Source organism: Palaemon carinicauda, chromosome 2 (assembly GCF_036898095.1).
Source record: "Palaemon carinicauda isolate YSFRI2023 chromosome 2, ASM3689809v2, whole genome shotgun sequence".
Lineage (NCBI taxonomy): Eukaryota > Metazoa > Arthropoda > Malacostraca > Decapoda > Palaemonidae > Palaemon > Palaemon carinicauda.
Window position 1 is genome coordinate 62590149 of NC_090726.1, and position 25720 is coordinate 62615868.

Sequence of the window (25720 nt, forward strand, 5' to 3'; positions counted from 1 at the left end):
AGTATGCACAAGCTGATTCCATCCCACCGGGAATATAGTCGAGGGAATAATGTCGAAGGGTTATGTTATACTGTACCTCACAGGACTGTTGTGCCCCGAGGGCATGGCAGGGTTGGGCAGATATCGCAAGGGGTTGGAGGCCAAGTGCTCCAATGAGCTTTCTATCCCGTAGGGAGAAGTCAGAGATAATAACCCTGAAGGATTATGTTTCATGAGACTCTTTGTGCCCTGGGGGCACAATGTGGAATGCAGTGACCACAAGTGGTCAGCAGCCATCCCCATTTGCGAAAATAACCCCAGAGGTTTCTGTCTTACGAGCCTCATTGTATTGCCACAGGTTTCCACCTCCGTGGCGAGGTCTGGCGGTTGTATAAGCAAGCGAGCATGTGTAACTGAAGTAGCTGATGCCAAACCTTACTAAGGAGGTGTTAGCAAGCAACTGTAGTTGCGCCGACCTCAACAGAGAGAGGAGCTCACCCAGACCTTTGTCAGCGAGCTCTCATTAGCACGTAGTGTTTGGGCTTGCTCTCTCGCATGAATAGGTTAGAAGAGCTCCCCCAGACCCTCATCGGTGAGAAAAGCTCGTTGAGGCGTAGTGTCAGGGTTCCCTCTCTCGTATGATTAGGTTACAGGAGCTTGGCCAGTCCTTCATCAGAGAACTTTAGCTTATATTGTCTGGGTTCAATCTCTTGCATGAAAGGGTTTGTGAGACCAATCATGAAAAGAACACCCATACTCACCAGCGCTCCCAGAGGAGGTTGACGAATTGTCTAGCATGCTCTAGGAAGAGGCACAAGCTCGTAAGGTGGCGAGCAAGGCTGAGAAAGATTTTTCTGTACGCTGAGGCACAAAAGGGAAAAACAGGCTCTTTCCTATAAGAGGAGGAAATCGTGAGGCGGGATCCCCAAGGACCTGGTCTCGCAAAACTCCAAGAGCTTTGTTGTCCCTTATGGTAAGAGGCGGTGGCCACAAGCAGTTGGCGAGCATCACTACATGCAGCAATAACCCCAAAGGGTTATAGCCTACAAGATTCGTCAATGAGAGAGGCAGCGACTGTAAGTAGTCAAAAGGTATCACTATCTAAAGGGATATTGCTCACAACTCGTACCCTGGGGGTACTATGGGAGAGGCGACGACTGCAAGCGGTCAGCAGGAATGACCACCTGTGGCAATAACCCTGAAAGTTTATAGCTCACAAGACTTGTCGATGGGAGAGGCATCATAATCTGCTGCAATACCCCTGACGGAGTAATGCTCACAATACTAGTTGTGTTAAGGAACTCCATACATCATACTTTGTGAACATACTCAACATGCTGAGTAGGCTCGGGCTGGCGGCACGCATCGTAACCTGCGAGTTGTGAAACATAACAGTTGTCAGTTTCTGAGTTCTCCTTGAGAGGATTACCTGACTAGTAACCCCAAGGGGAACTAGTCTATAACTGCTCTCCTTCGTACTACGGAGCTGCATGAATGAAGGGTAAGCAGATGCAGAGTGCTGCAGCTAAAGGCACGAGAACTCTAGTGGTCCATTACCTCCAGTCTTGGAGGGGATGACTGGTTAACCCCTTGGAGGCCAGGTGTACCCTCCCGCTGTGCCTCTACTGTAGCACCCTCGTAAGCCATTCCTCAACAGACACACCCGAACGCCCCTAGGAAGGCAGGAGTTGCCACAGGAAGCAAGGCAACAACAAGAGAAACTCCCTCGGTGGTTGGCGCCATTACTTCGCCAGGGAAAGGAGTGGTTGGTACCTTTGCTTCGCTAGGGGAAGCAATGGTGTCCGCACCTAAGGGTTGTCCATGGGTTAGTTGATCTAGGTCGAACGAGTAGACTACGTGGAGGGAACGAGACGATGGAGTAAGAAGCCAAGACTTCTCCTTCCGCCATCCACTGAACAGCTCCAACTGGGAGGATGTCCACTCCCTGAAAAGTTTATAAGTCAATAGCCAGTTTATTAAGGGTTAATATGAGAGAGAGAGAGAGAGAGAGAGAGAGAGAGAGAGAGAGAGAGAGAGAGAGAGAGAGAGTGTGTGTGTGTGTGTGGGGGGGGGGGGGTTTACCACACCCTGCTACCCCACCCCTGCTAATTAGCAATGGGTAGTTACACCTCATTAAAAAGTCTTATGGCTAGTTTCAGCTTTCGCTGAAATATCCAATGTAAAGAGCGAAATTGTTTGTATTAGGTGATAGAACAAAAATGTAAAAAATAATTCTTTAAATTATAAAATAAATTATTTACCTTCATCTTTTGAGTGTTTTTCTACATCACTTTACTCATTCTTTAGCTTTTCTGCGCCTTTGAGAAAACTTAATTTTGATGCCATTATTGTATCTTTGTTTTTTCAATCCTCTCCCTAAGGGGAATGATGGGTCCAACTAATTATATAGCACAGAAATCTGTAAAATGTAAACAATTGCAATTACACAAATGCTTATAGATGAAAATTGTCATAGGTATATAGTACACATAATATAAGGAGCACATGACAAAATCTTTAAATCTTCAAATTTAAAATCTTTAAATCTAAAATTTCAACTTTACATCGGGGACCCCCTAGGAAATTTTAATTTTCCAAGCTACAAGGGGCCCCCAGTCTCTTGGGGGCCCAAGGCAATTGCTTAGTTCGCCTATGACTAGAAACGGCCCTGAGTACAGTAAAGTCATAATCTAAGACATAAAATCACTTGTAAGATATGGAAACAACCAGGAATCAAATAAAATGGAAAAAAGGGATTTTGACGAAGGAAAAATCTATTTCTGGGGAGAGACCTGTAACGCCCGGTGAAAAGGGTCCTTCTTTACACTTTTCTGATATAAACCTTCCAAATATACCAGAGAAAGATAAAAGCATGGAATGCAGAGGTTACTACCCTCGCGCGAGCACCTTGTGGGTGTCGTGTATAAAGCAGGGGCATGTGAAAGCCACTATTCACAGGCTGTCTTCCATTTAGATAATTCCTTCATCAAAGGGAAGGGCCGTAACAGAGGCCCTAGATACCACACTTGAACCACGCCACCGACGCCTAACACGAACGCCCTCTAGGACATCCTTCTGCCAGAACACATGGCTTGGAAAGGAAAGGGTGGGAACGTACAAAATAACAGGGAAGGGTTTCACCGGACGTCACAGGTCTCTCCCCAGAAATAGATTTTTCCTTCGTCAAAATCCCTTTTCTGGGTCGACCTGTGACGCCCGGTGAAAATGTACCAGAGAATGCCTTCCAAGCCCAATAAAATAATAACATAATGAGGAGAATACAAACACCATGTAACAAAATAATATAATATAATAATGTAAGTAAACATAAAATTACAAACTAGCCAAAGGACATAGTGAACGTAAGGCTAAATAAATATGAAGACAAGGAACCATCCAAGTATCCAAACGCAAGAGCATCAAAACTTACATGTCTAAGAATATCCAAACATTAAAGTAACGGTAAATACATAACAGTTAAACCAAAGGAATTAAACATGGTAATAAACTTAGGGCTAACGAACCACCCAGGAGAGTGGCGACGTGGTGTGAGTGGCGGGTAGGAGGGAGAAGAGAAGAGATGGAAGAAAGGAAGAACAAGAGATTAATGGGGAGAGATAAGACTCCCAGCTTCAACCGTTGGGTATTTAAGGGCCTGTAAGTTCTTTAGATAGTGGCGTTTGAAAACCATAGGAGATTTCCAACCCGTGTATTTTTTGAGGTCATCAAAATCCATATTTTGGAAGTAATTGATGGAGGTAGCTACTGACCGGATATCATGAGCATGGGGAAATGATTCCAGATTAGCATGTTTAATGAAGTAGAGGATTTGTTGTCTGATGCCTTGAATGGAAATAGTACCTCCTTGTTCCCTGATAAACAAGGGGCCAGACGAGCGGGTGGCAGTTCTAGCTAAAAAGGCCCTGAGAGTAGTGACTGGACACAGAGAGGTATCTTGGGGAAGAGGAATAATCTTCCAAGTTGACCACCTATTTTGTGGGTCCTCATTTTTAGCTAGGAAAGCTCTGTCTGGAGAAAGAAGTACTTCACCTGAAGGGAGGAAATCTATGTTTTCTGAGTTTCGTGAGAGAGCTGCTAGTTCTGAGATTCTAGCACCCGAGGCCAAAGCCGTTAGAAATAAAGTCTTCCGAAGAAGAGTAATATAGGAGCAGGATTCATTATACTTAACATTGGTAAAGGTGAAGTAGTAGCTTCAGTCATGATGAATTAAATCCAGAAACGGGAAAAACACCAAGAGCACAAAAAATTGCGAGCAAGTCCAAACCAGAAGGATGACCTAGAGGGCTTTCGTGTTAGGCGTCGGTGGCGTGGTTCAAGTGTGGTATCTAGGGCCTCTGTTACGGCCCTTCCCTTTGATGAAGGAATTATCTAAATGGAAGATAGCCTGTGAATAGTGGCTTTCACACGCCCCTGCTTTATACACGACACCCACAAGGTGCTCGCGCGAGGGTAGTAACCTCTGCATTCCATGCTTTTATCTTTCTCTGGTATATTTGGAAGGTTTATATAAGAAAAGTGTAAAGAAGGACCCTTTTCACCGGGCGTCACAGATCGACCCAGAAATATATGGTTTAATGGTACAAAACAGTAAAAAAAACCTATCTCCACTACTGTGGGTGGCTTGACACTGGAAGGGGCATTGCAAAGTATCGAAAAGCAGGAGAACCTGCAGATGATGCTGGAGATACTGGAGCAAACAAATCTAGAAAACCTGCAGTAAGTGCTAGAGATATTGCGACAGGCGAGTCTGGAGAACCTGCAGTAAGTGCTAGATTGATTGATTGATTGAGAGTTTTCTAGCATCCTGACATTAAGGTCATTGATGCCGGTATCATTTGCTATATATAAAGAATAAAAGGAAATTCAACTTCATACAATAAAAGAAAAGATGTCCTTATAAAAGTTATATAGCTTTCAGAAGACCTACTTCTGAAATAAATCTAAAAATACCGCTAGCATGATATGACACTTGTCCAAGAATCATGGCAAGAATGAACCTGACATCCTCACCTCAAGCCTCAGACAGATATCCATTTCTTAAGGTGTTATAAGTGGGGCATTCGGTCAACAAATGCCTCACTGTAAAGAGTACCAAACAGTCATCACAATATGGCTAGTGTTGGCCAGTTAGCAGAAACTTGTGCCAACCAAGTGTGACCAATGTGGAGATGACAAAGAGTGGTCTCCCACTTTCGGGGCATCATGTTATACCTCTTAGATTATATAACATTCGTTATTTCTCTCATTTTATCAACAACTAACCATTCCAATGCTCTTACCAATTATTATAAATATAATCCTTGATGATAGGTGAAAAATCATCACAAAGAATGGGATACCTTCTTGGTAGCAACTCGGCTGCAGCATTCTTTGCCAGTATATCTGCCTTCTCATTTCCAAGCACAACTACATGTGCCAGAACCCAGCAAAATCGCACTGTTATACCTCTCAGCCCAATAATAAAAAGCCACTCTAAAATCTTTAAGACTAAAGGGTTACTGAAACTGAAAACTTCTAAAGCTTGTAAGACACTTCTTGCATCACTAAATATGACAAATTCGTAGGTAATTTGTATTTTTCCTAACTATACAAACCTAAGCTATTTAATATGGGTAATTACTTTCGGCGTAGCTGAAATGACGAGCCATTAGAATTTTAACGAGGGTTTACTACCCCACCGCTAGTTAGCAGGGGGTAGGGAGGGGTAGCTTGCTACCCGTCCCCTCACACACACCTGTGCTGAGCTCACTTTGCTTAGAGGTAGGACTTCACGGGGACAGGGCTGGCGGGCGAGTTTGATTAAATACCTAAGGTTTGTATAGTTAGGAAAAATACAAATTACCTACGAATTTGTCATTTGTTCCGTAACTGAAATACAAACCACGCTATTTAATATGGGTGACTCAACCCTTAGGTAGGGTGGTAAGTCCTGGCCATTACTGGCTATTGGCTTTTTGCCCGGGGACTCAGTATCTGAGTGTGTCGGCACTCAACAATAAGGAGTCCCTGCACCTTGCTAGCACCTTGCTCTGCAAGGGCTGCAGCCTACATAAGCTGTGTGTGAAGGAATAAAGTGTGACTCGTCCTAGGAGGTTGACCTGAAGTCCTTTAGATGGAAACTTAAGGCTAGGACTCTCCCAATACCACCTCGTCAGGGTATGGGGACGTGACAGTATTAGCTTAATACTAGGAACACAAGGGAACATGGTTTACCTGCAGTGGTTTGAGGTCAGCTGTGCAGAGAACCTAGGATGCTGCTTTCCCCAAGAGAGGGGAGGATGAAGAAAAGAATAAGGGCCACACATACCTTTTCATTCATGCAGACTAAAACCGGGTAACAATGCATTCAACCTTCTGCTACTTATCCATTAAGGAGCCTGAGGTCTAAACCAGCTGTTGTGCAGCCACCACAGGGCCGATAGAGAACGTATCGAGCCTCCTGTGGGTCACGTCTTGCAGGTAGTGGGCTGTGAAGGTCGTCTGACGCTTCCACACCCCTGCTTGTAGAATCTGCGTCACTGAGTAGTTCTTCTTGAAGGCCAGGGACGTAGCTATGCCCCTGACATCATGTGCTCTAGGACGACGTGACAGAGGAGGGTCGGGATTCAGGGACAGATGGATTACCCTACGAATCTAAGCTGAGATGGTATTCTTGGTAACCCTCCTCTTTGTCCTCCCAGTGCTTACAAACAATGCCTGCACGTGAGGACGAACTGCAGCTGTTCTCTTAAGATAGAGCCTCACACTCCTTACTGGGCACAGTAGGAGATGGTCTAGGTCATCTGTTACAGAACGAAGACTCGAAATCTGGATAGAGTTGAACCAAGGGTCTGGCACTCCCGGATTCTGAGTCTTAGCAACAAACTCAGGGACGAATCTGAACGTTACCTCCCCCCATCCCCTTGAATGGGCGATGTCATACGAGAGACCATGAAGTTCACTGACTCGTTTGGCCAAAGCCAAAGCAAGTAGGAACACCGTTTTCCAAGTCAGGTGGCGATCTGAAGCCTGGCGTAATGGTTCGAAGGGAGGTCTCTTAAGAGACCTGAAAACTCGAACCACGTTCCATGGAGGAGGTCTCACTTCCGACTGAGGGCAGGTAAGTTCATAACTTCGTATGAGTAGAGAAAGTTCCAGCGAAGAAGAAATGTCCACTCCTTTGAGCCTGAAGGCAAGACTTAAGACCGAGCGATAGCCTCTCACTGCCGAGACTGAAAGGCGCATTTCTTCTCGCAAATACACGAAGAACTCCGCTATTGCTGGAATAGTGGCATCGAGTGGAGAGATACCCCTTCCACAACACCAACCACAGAAAACTCTCCACTTTGCCTGGTAGACCCCTCCTCTCTGCGAGGAGATGCTGGATAGTCTCCAGGCGTGAAGTCGAAGTGAAGCTACGGCTTTGTGAAAGATGTTGACGTGTGGTTGTCTGAGTAGCTTGTGTCGTGGAGGGAGTTCTCTCGGAAGTTCTGTTAGGAGTTGTGGAAGGTCTGGAAACCATTCCGCGTGATGCCATAGTGGAGCTATCAGGGTCATCGAGAGATTGACCGATATTCTGGTCGTGTTGAGTACCCTCCTCGTCAGACAGAACGGGGGAAAGGCATAAACGTCGATGTTGTCCCACCGTTGATGGAAGGCATCTTGCCAGCGTGCCTTAGGATCCGGGACTGGGGAGCAGTACAGCGGGAGCTTGAAGTTCAACGCTGTAGCGAACAGATCCACAGTCGGGGAACCCCACAAAGTCAGGACTTTGTTGGCTACTAGATGATACAAAGACCACTCGTTATTCACTATCTGAGACGCTCTGCTCAGACAGTCGACGAGCACATTCCTCTTGCCTGGAATGAAGCGAGCCGATAGTGGAATCGAGTGGACTTCGGTCAATCTCAGTATTTCTACTGGGAGATGGGATAGCTGCTCTGAAAAGGTACCTCCCTGCTTGTTGATGTAAGCCACTACTGTGGTGTTGTCGCTCATCACCACCACAGAGTGACCCGCCAGGTATTGTTGGAACTGTTGAAGGGCCAGGTATACGGCCTTCATTTCTAGCAGATTTATATGGAGGCACTTTTCTGATTCTGACCACAGGCCTGAGGTCCTGTGGTGCAGAACGTGGGCCCCCCACACTTTCTTTGAGGCGTCCGAAAACAGCATCAAATCCAGGGGAGGACGAGAAGATCCACTCCCCTTCGTAGGTTCTCGTCTGTCACCCACCACTGAAGATCCGTCCGTTCCGCAGGACCCATAGGGATCATGACGTCCGGGGAATAGTGTCCTTGATTCCACCGGGACTTGAGTGGCCATTGCAGAGACCTCATTCTGAGGCGACCGTTGGGAACTAGACGGGCCAAGGATGAGAGGTGACCGAGGAGACGTAACCACGATTGGGCTGGGAGTTCTTCTCGTCTGAGGAAAGGACTCGCGACCCTCCTCAGCCTTGCTATCCTGTCGTCTGATGGGAAGGCTTTGTGGAGATTGGTGTCTATGATCATGCCTAGATATACCAGTCTTTGAGTAGGAAGCAGAGATTTCTCGAGATTTACTATGATCCCCAGATCTTGGCAAAGCCCCAGAAGTTTGTCTCGGTGTCGAAGAAGGGCTGACTCCGAGTCTGCTAGGATCAGCCAGTCGTCCAGATAACGGAGGAGACGGATGCCGATCCTGTGTGCCCACGACGATATCAGGGTGAACACACTGGTGAAAACCTGAGGTGCTGGTAGATCTTGTTGTCTAGGCAGAATCTTAAGTACTTCCTTGAAGACGGATGGACTGGGATCTGGAAGTACGCGTCCTTCAGATCCACTGTACAAATGAAGTCTTGCGGTCTCACTGCAAGTCTGACCGTGTCTGCCGTCTCCATGCTGAACGGGGTCTGCTTGACAAACCTGTTCAGAGCTGAGAGGTCGATGACTGGTCTCCAGCCTCCAGACGCCTTCTTTACAAGAAAGAGTTGACTGAAGAAGCCTGGGGACCCGTCGACGAACTCTTGGAGAGCGCCCTTCTTCAATATGGTCTCGACTTCTGCCCGAAGGCCTTGCCCCTTTGCCGATCCCATAACAAGGGAGCTCAACGACACTGGATTCGCTGTCAGGGGAGGTAGAGATGTTATGAACAGGACGCGATATCCTTGACTGATTACGGAAATCGTCCAGGAATCGGCCCCGAGTAGCTGCCACCTGCTTGCGCAACTTTGTAGGCATCCCCCCACTGGTGGACATGCAGGGGGACTGCCAATCCTTGCGTTTGTGACGTCGGCCACTCCCTCTAGGATTTTTCCCTCCCCTGGAGGACTTTTTCCCTTTCTTGTCCTTGGCAAGAAAGGGCTTTGACACCGTTGTCTTTGCTGCCACTGCCGGTTTCGTGGTCTTGGTAGGGCATGGTTGTTGGGTTGCTGGAGGTTTATAGGGCTTTGATGTTAAGGCCCTATGTAGGAGAGAGTCCTGGTTGGACTTCCTCCACCTCTCAGCTGCCTGCTCCACGTCCTTAGGCTCAAACAGATTCCTCCCCAAAATGGAAGAAAGTCTGAGCCTGCTGGTCTCGGTGCTGGGAACCTTTTGGTGGAATCTCTCAGACACCGCATCTCGACGCTTCAAGATGGTATTAGCCCACAAGTTCGAGACTTGGTGGGCTAGAAACTCGATGGTACGAGTGCCTGAAAGTAGAAAGGTCTCCATGGCCCTCCTGGTACTCTCCTTGAACAAGTCCTTATATCATAACAGGATGCCCAGAGACCCTAGCCAGATGTCCAGCCACGAAGTTGCCTGCATGGCACACTTCGCCACCTTCTCCTGGCTGAGGATCTCCGTAGGCGAGAAAGACACTTGTCGGGTGGAGAGTCTCTCTAGAGGGACTTCCCTGGTAAGCTCTTCCAAAGAGTGGTATAAGGGAAGAGCTAAACAAGTCTCCTCCATGATCTCGAAGTACCTCCTCTGATGGACACGAGGAGGCGGGAGGAGTATGTTACCGGCGCTGGAACGGCTGGAGGAGGCAAGCTCGGAGAGCTGGCCCTCGACCTTATCTCTGGCACTCTTGACCCCTTGGGACCAGGGCAAAGCCGCGCTAGCCCTAGAGGGTTTTTGAATACCAAAGACTCGGTCCAGGACCGTGTCCTTGCCCTCACGAGGAGGAATCTCTGGGTCCGCGAATCCATTGAGATTCCTCATAAGGGTCAGAACCTGCCAGAACGCATGCTCTGACTCCTGTAGCTTTCCTCCTGAAGGGCTGGCAGCGAAGTCTCCTGTCCCCAAAGGCTCTTCTTGGGGGGACTCGTGGACGTTTTCCAAGGGCTTGGCTGGCTCTGGTCTAATCCTTGAGGATGACTCCAGAATAGTCTTGGAGTCCTTCAACTCCCTCCTGGGAGGGATACAGGACTCCAACAGTGATGGTGGGAGGCTCTTCTCCACCCCTACCCGAGAAGACTTCTCTGCGCGAGGTGGGGTTTCCCTCATTGGTGCGATGGGGAAACGCCTCACCTCACATGACTCCCCTAAGGACGGGAAATCTTCGTCCGAAAGGGAGGGAGAGAAAGTCTGGGGGGGGGAGGAGGCCTTCCTCAAAGACTTCCAAGGAGTCAGCTTCGCCCTTGCAGAAGTCACCACGTCAGCTACTCCTCTCTCCCTCTTCAGGGAAGTCGAAACTGCCACCGATTTGTGGCCCAGCTCAGAGAGAACAGGCTTAAAAGCCTGTACGACCGCTCTGACAAGGGACCCAAACCAGGGCTGCCGACTGACAGCTGCGCTGTCAGATACTCCCTCTGGAGGGAAGGGGATCGTTCGATCCCTAGGAGGAGTTACCAAAGCAGGTTCTACCTGAAAAGAAGAAGGAAAGTTCCTGGACCTATCCGGAGTTCTCCCTCCCTCCGGCGAGCGCGCTGTTCTGCGCTTGCGGGGGGAACGCGATGACGATGATCTGGCCGCGCGTCGTCCTGCAACCTCGCGCGTGGGATGGCGCTGGTGGTCGCGCTGGCGCTCACGCGATGGAATTTTGCAAGGACGACCTTCCACCAAAGGAGATTGCGAACGATCTCCGGAGAGGTCCAGGGATGTAGCTGGAAGGGTCGGCGAACGATGGCGAGGTTCCTCTGCGGCGGACTGCGGTGATGACGAGCCGGAGAGGCGCCTCCTAACACCCTTGTGAGGTGAAGGAAGTCCTCTATGGCGAAGAGGAAGGCGGGCTTTACGCCTTATACGCCCTCTGGGGGCCCTGGGGTCAGCAGGCTGACCAGCAGTCCTCAGAAGAGGAGTCTCTGTTAGTGAACTCCCCCGAGGAGGAGAATCACCGGCAGGAGAGACCGTTGGACTTAGTTCCTCCCTCGAAGGATGTTCGGAGGGGGGAACTAAGCCTTCAGCTACATCAGCAACATCAGGAGCAGAGGTTTGATACAACTCATCAGAAGCCTCTGCCACAACAACGTCGACGATAGACAGAGGATCAACCTCTGCTAAAGTCGGCGATTGTTTGACAGCTGCTCCTAATTTGATTATGTCAAACAAGGCTTCCTTGGAGGGCGAACCCTCAAGCCCCAAGGAAGCCCAAAGCTGCAACAAATCATTATTAGTTACATTGACATTTGAAAATAAATCCTCCCCGGGGGAGGAGGAGCAGCTGCCTCGCTATGGGAGGCAACTCCCTCTCCCAAACCCCGAGATCAGTCAACAGAACTGCAGCCTACGCTACCACTTGACAGCTTCTTGGAAGAAACCGATCGAGTGGGAGCTTCAGAGGAGGTTTGGGGCACGGAAGAAGAGCCCTTGGGATTTTCTCCTTTCAAAGAAACCTTCGAAGGAGAAATGTCCCGCCTGGACTTCTTCCGGTGCCGGGAAAACCTCTCCCACTGGGAGGTAGACCACTCCCTACACTCACCACATACGTTACTCTTATCACATCGTTGGCCCTACAGTAAGGACACAAGGTGTAAGGGTCCGTTTCGACCACCGACATATAAGTACCACAAGGGCGGTCAGGTAAACCGGGACACTTACGCATCGCAGAGGCCAACTTCACATGTCAAAGAAAAAGCAAACAAAAGATTAGTAATGGCTGTCAGAGAAGGCGAGGGTGACAGTGGACACGTCCGTCTAGCACCTGAGCCGAGAGCAAAGTGAGCTCAGCACGGGTGTGTGTGAGGGGGGGGGTAGCAAGCTACCCTCCCTACCCCCCGCTAACTAGCAGTGGGGTAGTAAACCCTCGTTAAAATTCTAATAGCTCGTGATTTCAGCTACACCGAAAGTAATTACCCATATCAAATAGCATGGTTTGTATTTCAGTTATGGAACAATGTGTTATTACCAGGATTGATTACTGCAACTCTATAAAATGACAAATTCGGAGATAATTTGTATTTTTCCTAACCATACAAACCTTAGCTATTTACATAGGGTTTACTTTCGGCGTAGCTGAAATTGACGAGCCATTAGATTTTAACGAGGGTTTACTACCCCCGCGCTAGTTAGCAGGGGTAGGGGAGGGGTAGCTTGCTACCCCTCCCCCCTCACACACCGGTGAAATGTCTCACTTCACTTAGAGGTAGGACTTGACTTGGGGGACAGGGCTGGCGGGCAAATATGTGTAAATAGCTAAGGTTTGTATGGTTAGGAAAAATACAAATTATCTCCGAATTTGTCATTTGTTCCGTAACCGAAATACAAACCACGCTATTTACATAGAGTGACTTACCCATTAGGAAGGGTGGAAAGTCCCCAGCCATACTGGCTTTGGCTTACCCGGGGACTCAGAATCCGAGTGAGTCGCACTCGAGAAAAGGAGTCCCTGCACCTCACAAGTTCCTTGCTCCAAAAGGAAACGTGTGGCCTACATAAGCTTGTGTGTGAAGGAAGAAAGTGTGACTCGTCCTAGGCAGTTGATATGGAGTTCTTAGACGGAACTCTGGGTTAGGACGTTCCCAATACCACCTCGTCAGGGTATGGGGGACGCGACAGTATTATCTCAATACTTGGAACACAAAGAAGCATGGTTTACCTGCAGAGGTTTGAGGTCAGCTATGCAGAGACCAGGATGCTGCTTTCCCCAGGAGAGGGGAGGATGAAGAAAGAAGTAAGGGCCAGACATTCTTCTTCGGTTCATGCAGTCTAAAACCTGGTAACAATGCCCTCAACCTTCTGCTACCTGTCCAAAAAGGAGCCTGAGGTTAGACCAGCTGTTGTGTAGCCACCACAGGGCGATAGAAACGTATCGATACCCCTGTGGGTCACGTCCTGCAGGAAGAGGGCTGCGAAGGTCCCTAGACGCTTCCAGACTCCAGCTTGCAGCACCTGCGTCACAGAGTAGTCCCTCTTGAAGGCCAGGGATGTTGCGATGTATCCGACATCGTGGGCTGTAGGACGACGTGACGGGGAGAGTCTGGATTCAGGTCGAGATGAATGCCCTAGAATCCGGGCTGAAAAGGCATACTTGGTGACCCTCCCCTGCGTCCTTCCTGTGCTCCCAAACCGGGCTTGCACGTGAGGACAAACTGCAGCTGTTCTTAAAGATAACCCCTCGGTTACTTACTGGCAAGTAGGAGAAGGTCTGGGTCATCTGTTACAGAACGGAGACTCGAAATCTTGAAGGAGTCGAACCGAAGGTCCGGGACTCCAAGATTCTGAGTCTAGAAATCAATTCAGGAACGAACCTGAATGTTACCTCCCCCTATCCTCTTGAAAGGGCGGAGTCGTACGAGACCATGAAGATTGCTTACACACTTGGCCGACGCCAGAGCGAGCAGGAGCACCATCTTCCAAGACGGGTGACGATTAGAGGCCTGACGTAATGGTTCGCAAGAAGATCTCTTAAGGGTCTTAAGAGCCCGAACCATGCTCCATGGAGGAGGTCTCATTCCGACTGGGGGCAGGTACATTCGTAGCTTCGCATGAGCGAAGAAAGATCCAGCGGGGAGGAAAAAGTCTATTCCTTTCAGCCTGAAGGCCAGGTTAAGGCTGAGCGATAGGCTTCACTGCCGAGAGCGGAAAACGAGTTTCCTCCCGCCGATAAACAATAACTCCGTTATTGCTGGAGTAGAGGCATCAAGGGGAGAGGTACCTCTCCCACGACACCAACCACAGAAGACTCTCCACTTCGCCTGGTAGACCCCTGCGGATGACTATCGCAGGTGACGCGACCTCCGCTCCGCGACTGTTGCGGGGTGCCTCTTTGTGAGGAGGGGGCGTATAGTCTCCAGGTGTGAAGCCGAAGCGATGCTACGGCTTGTGATAGATGTTGCAGTGTGGTCGTTTAAGTAGCCTGTGTCGTGGAAGAAGCTCTCCCAGGAGTTCCGCCAGAGGATGCAGAAGGTCCGGAAACCGTTCTGCGTAAAGTTGCAGCGGAGCTCTCAGGGTCATCGATAGGTTGGCCGACCATCAGGTCTCGTTGAGACCCCTTCTCAACAGACAAAAATGGTGGGAATACGTAGGCATCGATGCTGTCCCCCCCCCCGTCACCGGAAAGCATCTTGCTAAAGAGCCTTGGGGTCTGAGACTGGGGGGTAGTAGAGCGGCAGCTTGAAGTTCCAGGCTGTCGTGATCAGGTCCCCCAGGCCAGGACTTTGCTGGTTACTAGAGGCCAAAGACCCCCAGGTACTCTCTATCTGTGAGTCTCTGCTCAGATTGTCGGAGAGAACATTTCTCTGCCCGGAATGAGCGCTCAGCAACAACAGCAACAACAGCAGGAGGAGTCCTCCGAAGAGGAGTCTCTGTGGTGAACTTCCCCCCGGGGGAGAAGCACTCGCAGGAGAGACCGTAGGGCTCAGCTGCCCCCCGAAGGGGACTGAGCCTTCAGCAACAACAGCAACAACAGCAGAAGAGTCCTCTGAAGAGGAGTCTCTACGAGTGTCCTCCCTCGCGAACGAAAGAGGAACACTTCGTAGAAGAGACGGGTCAGCAAGTGACCTAAAAAGAGCAATCCTCCGAAAAGGGGCTCCTGCAGTTGCTCAGCCCCTTGAGCGTAGCTGCAGGTGCGACCGCTCAGCACCAAGAGCATAGTCGCACGAATTCCATGGTCCGAGCTTGCAACCGCTCAGCACCAAGAGCATAGTCGCACGAATTCCATGGTCTGAGCTTGCAACCGCTCAGCCCCTTGAGCAAGGTTACAAAATCGGTCGCTCAGCACCAAGAGCATAACCGCCGGAGGACCAGGAACAAAAATAAGGTAAGAGGAGTTCCCCCCGAAGGGAAAAACTCAAGCCTGGACAGGGAACTTTCCCTCGGAAGGGAAGTTACCCACCCAAGGAGGCGAGCCTCCTGAGAGTTCTAAAATGAACTGAAGAGCTGTCAGTCGTCACGGGAGCACTTCCAGGAGAAGGAGACACGCCCCTGACAAAGTTCTATAGGGGAGGCAGCAACAGCAGACTCCCCAGGCCCCAACAAGACAGCTCGCTTCGTTGTCACATTATACAAGCGAAACTAGATCGTTAACTGTGGAAAAAAAAAAATAAAGTAATAAGTTAACATTCATTCCCCCGGGAAGACTCCGAAGAGGAATCCCGAGGGAAAAGAACACAAGAATTACACAACAGGCACGTGCCCTCAAATCCACTTACACTCACAGAAGGAGAGCTGTAACAAACACAGAATTATAACAATTATAATTATGTAATTCAAATATGAATATTCACTAAAGAAAGAACGAAAACCCCGAAAGGAAGCGTTCTACAAAAAGCTGAAAAGTTAACAAATACAATTAGATTCATAAACTAATTGAGATAAAAAGTACGGCGTAGCAACCCCACCCGACACGGGAAGGAAGCTACCCAGGACGTAGTAAAGGTAAAACGTAGTAAAGGGTGAACGACCTCAAAGAGAGAGAGAGAGAGACCGTAGTCAAACTCGATCGCGACCCATGAAATTACACCATGGTGGCCTAACTGCCGCGGGCTCCACGGAGATATCGTACACTACAACACACAAGCACGAACTCTGAAAAGGAAACTTACTGATTTCTATACTCAAATATATACATAAACATAAAAATATGTTTACATATACAGCTAGCGCCCATTGCTTTGTCCGGTTGAGCAAAAAATTAGATAAAAAATGAAAGGCAGATAGAAAAATTCAAGAAAAATAAAAAAACACAACTTGGATTTATGAATTTATTTGTAATTACTCATCATTCATTCAATTAATACTTGCAATGGCCACCCTTCCTTTGGATGACGTCTGCAAGGCGTTTGGGGAAGGAGTTGATGAGCTTCTCGCACAGCTCCTTCGAGATTTTATCCCAAGCGGCCCGTAGCGCTTCCACTAGCTTAGCAAGAGTGGAAGTGTCTTCATTCCGGATACGAGCCTTGAGAATTGCCCACAAGTTCTCGATTGGAGACATATCAGGGGAGTTACCAGGCCATTTTTCAATAAAACTAACGTTATTTTCCCTGAAATAACGGGTAACAACCTTAGCTGTATGAGCAGGGGCCCCATCCTGCTGAAAGATTGATGTATCGGTGCGGTGAAACGAATCCTCAAGATGCAAACAAAGCAGTTCGAGATACCTCTCCTTGTTCACAGTCTGCTTGGGGGGTAGAAACACAAGCTCAGTAACCCCACCATATCCCACAACCCCCCAAACCATCCAATAGGCGGGAAATTTGGTGGTAGGAGTGAGGAATTTGGGGTCCAAGGGATCATATCCCGGTCGACGCCAAACGTTTTTGCCAGTCGCATTAGAAACGTAAAAGGTTAATTCATCTGAAGAGGATTTTTCTGAGTTCCTCCTCAGGCCATTGGCTAAGCTGCTTACAAAATATTAGTCTATTTTCTCTGTGGCGTTTAGTGAGGAAAGGTTTCTTACGAGAAGGGCCCTTCTTGTATTTCAATTCCTCCGACAAACATTTTTGTATCGTGCGCACTGATATGTCACCAAGAACTTCACAATTTTGTTCCTTCAATTGTTTGGCAGTAACACGGGGGTTCATTTCAACATTTTTCTTCAGAAGCCGAATGATACGAGGCGAAGTCTTCTTCTTAGCCCCCCCCCCTCCATGTTGGGGAAACGGGAGGCTACCATCTCCTGCCAAGAAGCGTGCAACCAACCGTCTAACTTGCCTCTCATTTACTCTGGTTTGATTTACTATATCCTTGGTTTTCATGCCTACGTAATTGGTGACACTCGATCACCCTGACAATGTCATCATGATCAGTTCGAGGCCTAGACATCTTCATCCAAAACTACTAGAGTTAATGGCCGAAAAAAACGAAGATTAATTGAGGGGGAGTCTTAGCACAACAGTCGCAAATGTTCTCCTAACGAATGCTTCCCAGCAACTGAGGAAGATTTTCTATCTGGTTTGAGAGTGAGGGGGAATGGAGGAAAGTTGCCAATTAGTCATTTAACCCGTTCTTGCCATACAAACTGGATTTTTAGCTGGCGAGTATTTGAGCAGTTTGCGATGTCCTAATTTAATTTGGACATCACAACCTGCGCTAACTGTAAATAGAGTATAAGAAAAGTAAGTGATTAAGTAAAGACAAAACATATAATGGCTGCCAAGCGAGGACGAAGACAGGCACGTCTGTACATCGTCCGAGCCAAAAGTGAAATGAGACATTTCACCGGTGTGTGAGGGGGGAGGGGTAGCAAGCTACCCCTCCCCTACCCCTGCTAACTAGCGCGGGGGTAGTAAACCCTCGTTAAAATCTAATGGCTCGTCAATTTCCGCTACGCCGAAAGTAAACCATATGTAAATAGCGTGGTTTGTATTTCGGTTACGGAAAAATTACAATTTACCAAAAGTGCAACTCAAGAAATTACAAAACATAATAAACAGAGGAGCAAGACTGATAAAAGGTGTCGCACCTAGAGAAAGGATCACCCCTATACTAATCGATTTACACTGGCTGCAGATTAAAGAGAGAATTAAATTTAAAATATGTACAATAACCCACCAAGTTATCAGAACCAGTCGTCCAAAATACTTAAGAGAATTGCTATGTATTGCGCAGCCAACAAATCGTGTCGACACGAGAATAGTTACAGACGGCTTCAAACTGTTGGAACCTAGATATATGTCTACTTCAGGATCTAGAGCCTTTAAATATGCGGCCCCGAGACTATATAATAAGCTCCTACGAAACATTTGAATTATTAAAGACATTAAGGCTTTCAAGAGGAAACTGAAGACTATTTCAAAAATCATACAACAGCAACAATTTAACAGTAAATAAACAATACGTGATCTGAAACGATAAATACTCTGAACGAACAAGGTAAAACGACAGCGGAGGTCCTGTAGAGAGTAGGGTTCTCTTGCTGTATGGGACCGTAAAAGCAGCCATCAAGTTAAAAAGTAAATAAAAAGATCCAACTCCTTGGGAGCCATCATCTTGTAGAAAGGGCGTAGCAAAAGCATGGCAAAGTCGGGCAAAACACGTGGGCTAGGAGGATGCGGACATAATACAAGCGAGGCAGCACAGATGAAAAGTAAGGCTAACAGCCGCTGAAGATGGGATGAGCTGGGTGGAGAGAGGGAAGTAGTGCAAAGCAAATCCAGTTCAAAAGAGTGCGAGCTATTTGAAATAATCGTGAGTTTTTATCGCGAATGTGATTTTTTATTCAATAGGTATTGCAGTTCTGTGTTGCGTATGTGTAATCAAGAAGAAATATGCGGCCCCGAGACTATATAATAAGCTCCCACGAAACATTTGAATTATTAAAGACATTAAGGCTTTCAAGAGGAAACTGAAGACTCTATTTCAAAAATCATACTACAGCGACAATTTAACAGTATATAAACAATACGTGATCTGAAACGATAAATACTCTGAACGAACAAGGTAAAACAACAGCGGAGGTCCTGTAGAGAGTAGGGTTCTCTTGCTGTATGGGACCGGAAAAGCAGCCATCAAGTTAAAAAGTAAATAAAAAGATCCAACTCCTTGGGAGCCATCATCTTGTAGAAAGGACATAGCAAAAGCATGGCAAAGTCGGGCAAAACACGTGGGCTAGGAGGATGCGGACATAGTACAAGCGATGCAGCACAGAGGAAAAGTGAGGCCAACTCAGCCGCTGAAGATGGGATGAGCTGGGTGGAGAGAGGGAAGTGGCGCAAAGCAAGCCCAGTTCAAAAGAGTGCGAGCTATTTGAAATAATCGTGAGTTTTTATCGCGAATGTGATTTTTTATCTAATAAGTATTGCAGTTCTGTGTTGCGTATGTGTAATCGAGAAGAATAAACTCATATAAAACTTTCTTTGGACCTGTCCGTGAATAATAAGAATTCCGGAGCTGGAGTCGAGAGTGGGTAACCCTTCAGAAGGTTTGACTTGTATAGCCACCAATGAAGATCCTTTGTGGTCTCTTCCCCTATCTGCACTAGAGAGAGGGGATAATGAAGATGTTGCAACCAGAACCATTTTTAACTCTCACGGAAGTAACCGAAGGTGAAAGCAGCCGCTTAGTACTAGGAAGAGGGGGCTGTCGAAGGAAAGGGAGTGCCATGTTTCTTAGAAAAGATATCCTATCCTGGGACATAAATCCTTTCAAGGAGCGAGTTTATGTCTATTTCGAGGTACAGAAGTCTTTGCATGGGCATTAGCACAGATTTATTTCGATTCACCAAAATCCGTAGATTATGACAAAACAAAAGGAGACTATCTCGATGGAGGAGAAGTTTCCTTATAGTCTGCCGAGAATACCCAATCGTTTAGGTATTGTAAGACAAATGCTGTTGGCGTGTGTCCATGAAACCAGAGTGAAGACACTCGTAAAGAATGGAATACTTTGTCGGCTACTACTACGCGAAAGTAAGCATCTTGTAGGTCTATGGTCACCACAAAGTCCAAAGGCCTGATCACTTGCCTGACCGTGGCTGTTTTCTCCACCTTGAATGGAGTCTGCAGAACAAGCTCGTTCAAGGACGAGAGGTAGATGACCTGTTTCTAGCCCTCAGAAGCCTTCTCTATAAGAAAGAGTTGACTTTAGAAGCTTGGGTGCCTTAGTGGACCTCTTGGAGAGTGCCATTCTCCAGCATAGCCAGGACTTCTGCCTGAAGGGCTAGATCCTTCACCGATACCTACCAATAGGATGACAACATCACTGGTGGGGGAATCTGGGAAGGTTAGAGTTAATGAACAGGAGGAAGAATCCGGATCGAAGAATGTCCATCCATCTATCTTTCCGCCACGATACCACCACACCACCTACTCCAACTGTACCGTACAGTAGGTATCTTCCCACCGGTGGTATAGTGGAAGGATTGACCCCCCTCCCAACAGGGTCACCATCCTCGACCTTTACCACTGCCTCTAAAATGCCATTGGCCTAGGCAGCCCAAAAAGGGCTCGCTCAATCTTCATCTCAGGATGGATGCCCACGACCAAGAATTTCCCCTCTTAGCTGCCTTGCAGAACTGTATCAATTGAGTAGCAACCTTAGCTTGACCTGAGGTGCAGGCAAACTGTGGTTGCTGGAAGGAAATGGCTCAATGCAGCCAGCAGTCCTGACTGTCTTTCCTCCCCCTCTCCATCATAGCTTCTACCTCAACTGCTGGAAATAGGGTAGGACACTTTAGGGAGGAGTTACAGAGGTCCAATCCTTCTTGTCGGCCGATTCGCTTATGAAATTTGGACATCACGGCCTCGTGTAGCTTCAGGAACAAATTGTCCCATTGGTTGGCTGCCTGATGAGTCAGGAACTCTACTGCCCTGAACCCCATGAGAAATGTCCTTCAAAACCTGCCACTTGCCTGGGTTGGACATGTCGGTGTTGGCTAGGAAGCCGACAGTTCCTGATCAGGGGTCAATCCACGACACAGCTTGCACTGTCACCCTAGACATGGCTTCCTTATTCGACGCCTTTGTCTCCAAGGAGATGGAAAATGCTGCCAGACGCTGTCATAACACGTGGCATCAATGTGGCTACTGCAGGATACAGAAGAAGAGAAGAAGGAATAGCCTCCTGTGTTGGTAATATTTGTTCTGTTTGTGAATGCTGCTGGAATCGGACAAGATCTTCCCGCTCTAAAAGAGTTCTTTTCTCCAAATACCTTAGAATCCCCCTTGTCCAGAGCTTCTATGGTCAGGATTGACCAAGGAAGTTCCAAACAAAGTCTAGAGCTTCTAAGTGCTCGACACATGTGGTCAATTGCTGCTTTCCTACCTTTTGGAGAAGATAGGGCCTCCCTAAACCATTCACCTTCCAAATACAGCAAAGGACTTGGAGGAAGGTAGAGTCATACTCGCTCCCCTCCGTATCTGGAGGTTTTGGTCCTGCTGGTTAGAGTAGAATTCCTGCTGATAGGAGATGAATCCCTTCAGAAACTTCTGAGTCATGGTCAGGTTGGGTTCCTCCTTTTCTGAGAGAGGATGTCATTTAAAATAATGTCTCTCTCTTCAAGTGGCATCACCAACATGCCCATCCATGAAATTTATGTGCCCACCCAGGTGCCAACCCACTGACCACGGTCCCGGTAAGGCATCTCCATTGACAAAATATTTTCGAATATGACAAATTCGTAGGTAATTTGTATTTTTCCTAACTATACAAACCTTAGCTATTTAATATGGGTAATTACTTTCGGCGTAGCTGAAATGACGAGCCATTAGAATTTTAATGAGGGTTTACTACCCCACCGCTAGTTAGCGGGGGGGGTAGGAAGGGTAGCTTCCTACCCCCCCCCCCCGGTACACGCACCTGTGCTGAGTTCACCTTGCTTAGAGGTAGGACTTCACGGGGGATAGGGCTGGCGGGCAAGTTTGATTAAATACCTAAGGTTTGTATGGTTAGGAAAAATACAAATTACCTACGAATTTGTCATTTGTTCCGTAACTGAAATACAAACCACGCTATTAAATATGGTTGACTCGACCCTTAGGAAGGGTGGTAAGTCCCTGCCAGTACTGGCTTTTGGCTTTGCCCGGGGACTCAATATCTGAGTGTGTCAGCACTCAACAATAAGGAGTCCCTGCACCTCGCTAGCACCTTGCTATGCAAGGGCTGCGGCCTACGTAAGCTGTGTGTAAAGGTTTGAAGAGTGACTCGTCCTAGGAAGTTGACCTGAAGTCCTTTAGATGGAAACTTTAGGCTAGGACTCTCCCAATACCACCTCGTCAGGGTATGGGGACGTGACAGTATTAGCTTAATACTAGGAACACAAGGAAACATGGTTTACCTGCAGTGGTTTGAGGTCAGCTGTGCAGAAAACCTAGGATGCTGCTTTCCCCAAGAGAGGGGAGGATGAAGAAAAGAATAAGGGCCAGACATACATTTTCATTCATGCAGACTAAGACCGGGTACCAATGCCCTCAACCTTCTGCTACTTGTCCATTAAGGAGCCTGAGGTCTAAACCAGCTGTTGTGCAGCCACCACAGGACCGATAGAGAACATATCGAGTCTCCTGTGGGTCACGTCTTGCAGGTAGTGGGCTGTGAAGGTCGTCTGACGCTTCCACACCCCTGCTTGTAGAACCTGTGTCACTGAGAAGTTCTTTTTGAAGGCCAGGGACGTAGCTACGCACCTGACATCATGTGCTCTAGGGCGACGTGACGGACGTGCCTAAAAAACAATGCCTGCACTTGGGGACGAACTGCAGTCGTTCTTTTGAGATATAGCCTCAGACTCCTTACTGGGCACAGTAGGGATGGTCTGGGTCATCTATTACAGAACGAAGACTCGAAACCTGGAAAGAGTCGAACCGTGGGTCCGGCACTCCCGGATTCTGAGTCTTAGCAACAAACTCGGGGACGAATCTGAAAGTTACCTCCCACCATCCCCTTGAATGGGAGATGTCATACGAGAGACCATGAAGTTCACTGACTCGCTTGGCCGAGGCCAAAGCTAGTAGGAACACCGTCTTCCAAGTCAGGTGGCGATCTGAAGCCTGGCGTAATGGTTCGTAGGAAGGTCTCTTAAGAGACCTGAGAACTCGAACCACGTTCCATGGAGGAGGTCTCACTTCCGACTGAGGGCAGGTAAGTTCATAACTTCGTATGAGTAGGGAAAGTTCCAGTGAAGAAGAAATGTCCACTCCTTTGAGCCTGAAGGCTAGACTTAAGGCTGAGCGATAGCCTTTCACTGCCGAGACTGAAAGGCGCATTTCTTCTCGCAAATACACGAAGAACTCCGCTATTGCTGGAATAGTGGCATCGAGTGGAGAGATACCCCTTCCACGACACCAACCACAGAAAACTCTCCACTTTGCCTGGTAGACCCCTGCGGATGACCTTCGCAGGTGTCCAGACATCCTGTTCGCAACTTGTTGCGAAAATCCTCTTTCTGCGAGGAGATGCTGGATAGTCTCCAGGCGTGAAGTCGAAGCGAAGCTACGGCTTTGTGAAAGATGTTGGCGTGTGGTTGTTTGAGTAGCTCGTGTAGTGGAGGGAGTTCTATCAGAAGTTCCGTTAGGAGTTGCAGAAGGTCTGGGAACTATTCCGCATGATGCCATAGCGGAGCTATCAGGGTCATAAGAGATTGACCGATATTCTGGTCTTGTTGAGTACCCTCCTCATCAGACAGAACGGGGGAAAGGCATAAACGTCGATGTTGCCCCAGCGTTGTTGAAAGGCATCTTGCCAGAGTGCCTTGGGATCCGGAACTGGGGAGAAATACAGCGGGAGCTTGAAGTTCAGCGCTGTAGCGAACAGATCCACAGTCGGGGAACCCCACAAAGTCAGGACTTTGTTGGCTACTAGATGATACAAACACCACTCGGTACTCACTATCTGAGACGCTCTGCTCAGATTGTCGGCGAGCACATTACTCTTGCCTGGGATGAAGCGAGCCGATAGTGGAATCGAGTGGACTTCGGTCCATCTCAGTATCTCTACTGCGAGATGGGATAGCTGCTCTGAAAAGGTACCTCCCTGCTTGTTGATGTAAGCCACTACTGTGGTGTTGTCGCTCATCACCACCACAGAGTGACCCGCCAGGTATTGTTGGAATTGTTGAAGGGCCAGGAAGACGGCCTTCATTTCTAGCAGATTTATATGGAGGCACTTTTCTGATTCTGACCACAGGCCTGAGGTCCTGTGGTGCAGAACGTTGGCCCCCCACCCTTTCTTTGAAGCATCCGAAAACAGCATCAAATCCAGGGGGAGGACTAAAAGATCCACTCCCTTTCGTAGTTTCTCATCTGCCACCCACCACTGAAGATCCGTCCGTTCCGCAGAGATCTCATTCTGAGGCGACCGTTGGAAAATAGACGGGCCAAGGATGAGAGGTGACCGAGGAGATGTAACCACGATTGGGCTGGGAGTTCTTCTCGTCTGAGGAAAGGACTCGCGACCCTCCTCAGCCTTGCTATTCTGTCATCTGATGGGAAGGCTTTGTGGAGATTGGTGTCTATTACCATGCCTAGATATACCAGTCTTTGAGTAGGGAGCAGAGAAGACTTCTCGAGATTTACCAGGACCCCCAGATCTTGGCAAAGTCCCAGAAGTTTGTCTCGGTGTCGAAGAAGGGCTGACTCCGAGTCTGCTAGGATCAGCCAGTCCTCCAGATAACGGAGGAGACGGATGCCGATCCTGTGTGCCCATGAAAACCTGAGGTGCTGTGGAGAGACCGAAACACAGCACCTTGAACTGGTAGATCTTGTTGTCTAGGCTGAATCTTAAGTACTTCCTTGAAGACAGATGGACTGGGATCTGGAAGTACGCGTCCTTCAGATCCACTGTTCACATGAAGTCTTGCGGTCTCACTGCAAGTCTGACCGTGTCTGCCGTCTCCATGCTGAACGGGGTCTGCTTGACAAACCTGTTCAGAGCTGAGAGGTCGATGACTGGTCTCCAGCCTCCAGACGCCTTCTTTACAAGAAAGAGTTGACTGAAGAAGCCTGGGGACCCGTCGACGACCTCTTGGAGAGCGCCCTTCTTCAACATGGTCTCGACTTCTGCCCGAAGGGCTTGCCCCCTTGCCGATCCCATAGCAAGGAAGCTCAACGACACTGGATTCGCTGTCAGGGGAGGTAGAGATGTTATGAACGGGACGCGATATCCTTGACTAATTACGGAAATCGTCCAGGAATCGGCCCCGAGTTGCTGCCACCTGCTTGCGCAACTTTGTAGGCATCCTCCTACTGGTGGACATGCAGGGGGACTGTTGTCTTCGCTGCTGTTGCCGGTTTCGTAGTCTTGGTAGGACGTGGTTGCTGGGTTGCTGGAGGTTTATAGGGCTTGGATGTCAAAGCATTATGTAGGAGAGAGTCCTGGTTGGACTTCCTCCACCTCTCAGCTGCCTGCTCCACGTCCTTAGGCTCAAACAGATTCCTCCCCAAGATGGAAGAATGTCTGAGCCTGCTGATCTCGGTGTTGGGGATTTTCTGGTGGAACCTCTCAGACACCGCATCTCAAAACTCGATGGTACGGGTGCCTGAGAGTAGAAATGTCTCCATGGCCTTCCTGGTACTTTCCTTGGACAGGTCCTCGGATCGTAGCAGGATGCCTAGAGACCCTAGCCAGATGTCCAGCCACAAAGTTGCCTGCATGGCACACTTCGCTACCTTCTCCTGGCTGAGGATCTCTGTAGCCGAGAAAGCCACTTGCCGGGTGGAGAGTCTCTCAAGAGGGAATCCCTTGGTAAGCTCTTCCAAAGAATGGTGCAAAGGAAGAGCTAAACAAGTCTCCTCCATGATCTCGAAGTACCTCCTCTGATGGACACGAGGAGGCGGGAGGAGTTTGTTCCCGGCGCTGGACCGGCTGGAGGAGGCAAGCTCGGAGAGCTGGCCCTCGACCTTATCTCTGGCACTCTTAACCCCTTAGGACCAAGGCAAAGCAGCACTGGCCCTAGAGGGTTTTTGAGT

At 48.4% G+C, this 25720-nt stretch overlaps 1 long non-coding RNA gene across 1 annotated transcript in view; it reads right to left on the reverse strand.

Annotated features, from left to right (window-relative positions):
• The window catches only part of LOC137625502 (uncharacterized), a 94323-nt gene that overhangs the window by 53209 nt on the left and 15394 nt on the right, over positions 1–25720 (reverse strand). The window contains exon 2 of the long non-coding RNA XR_011040861.1: positions 2241–2398. This is a non-coding gene — a long non-coding RNA (uncharacterized lncRNA). The remainder of the gene's footprint in view (positions 1–2240; positions 2399–25720) is intronic.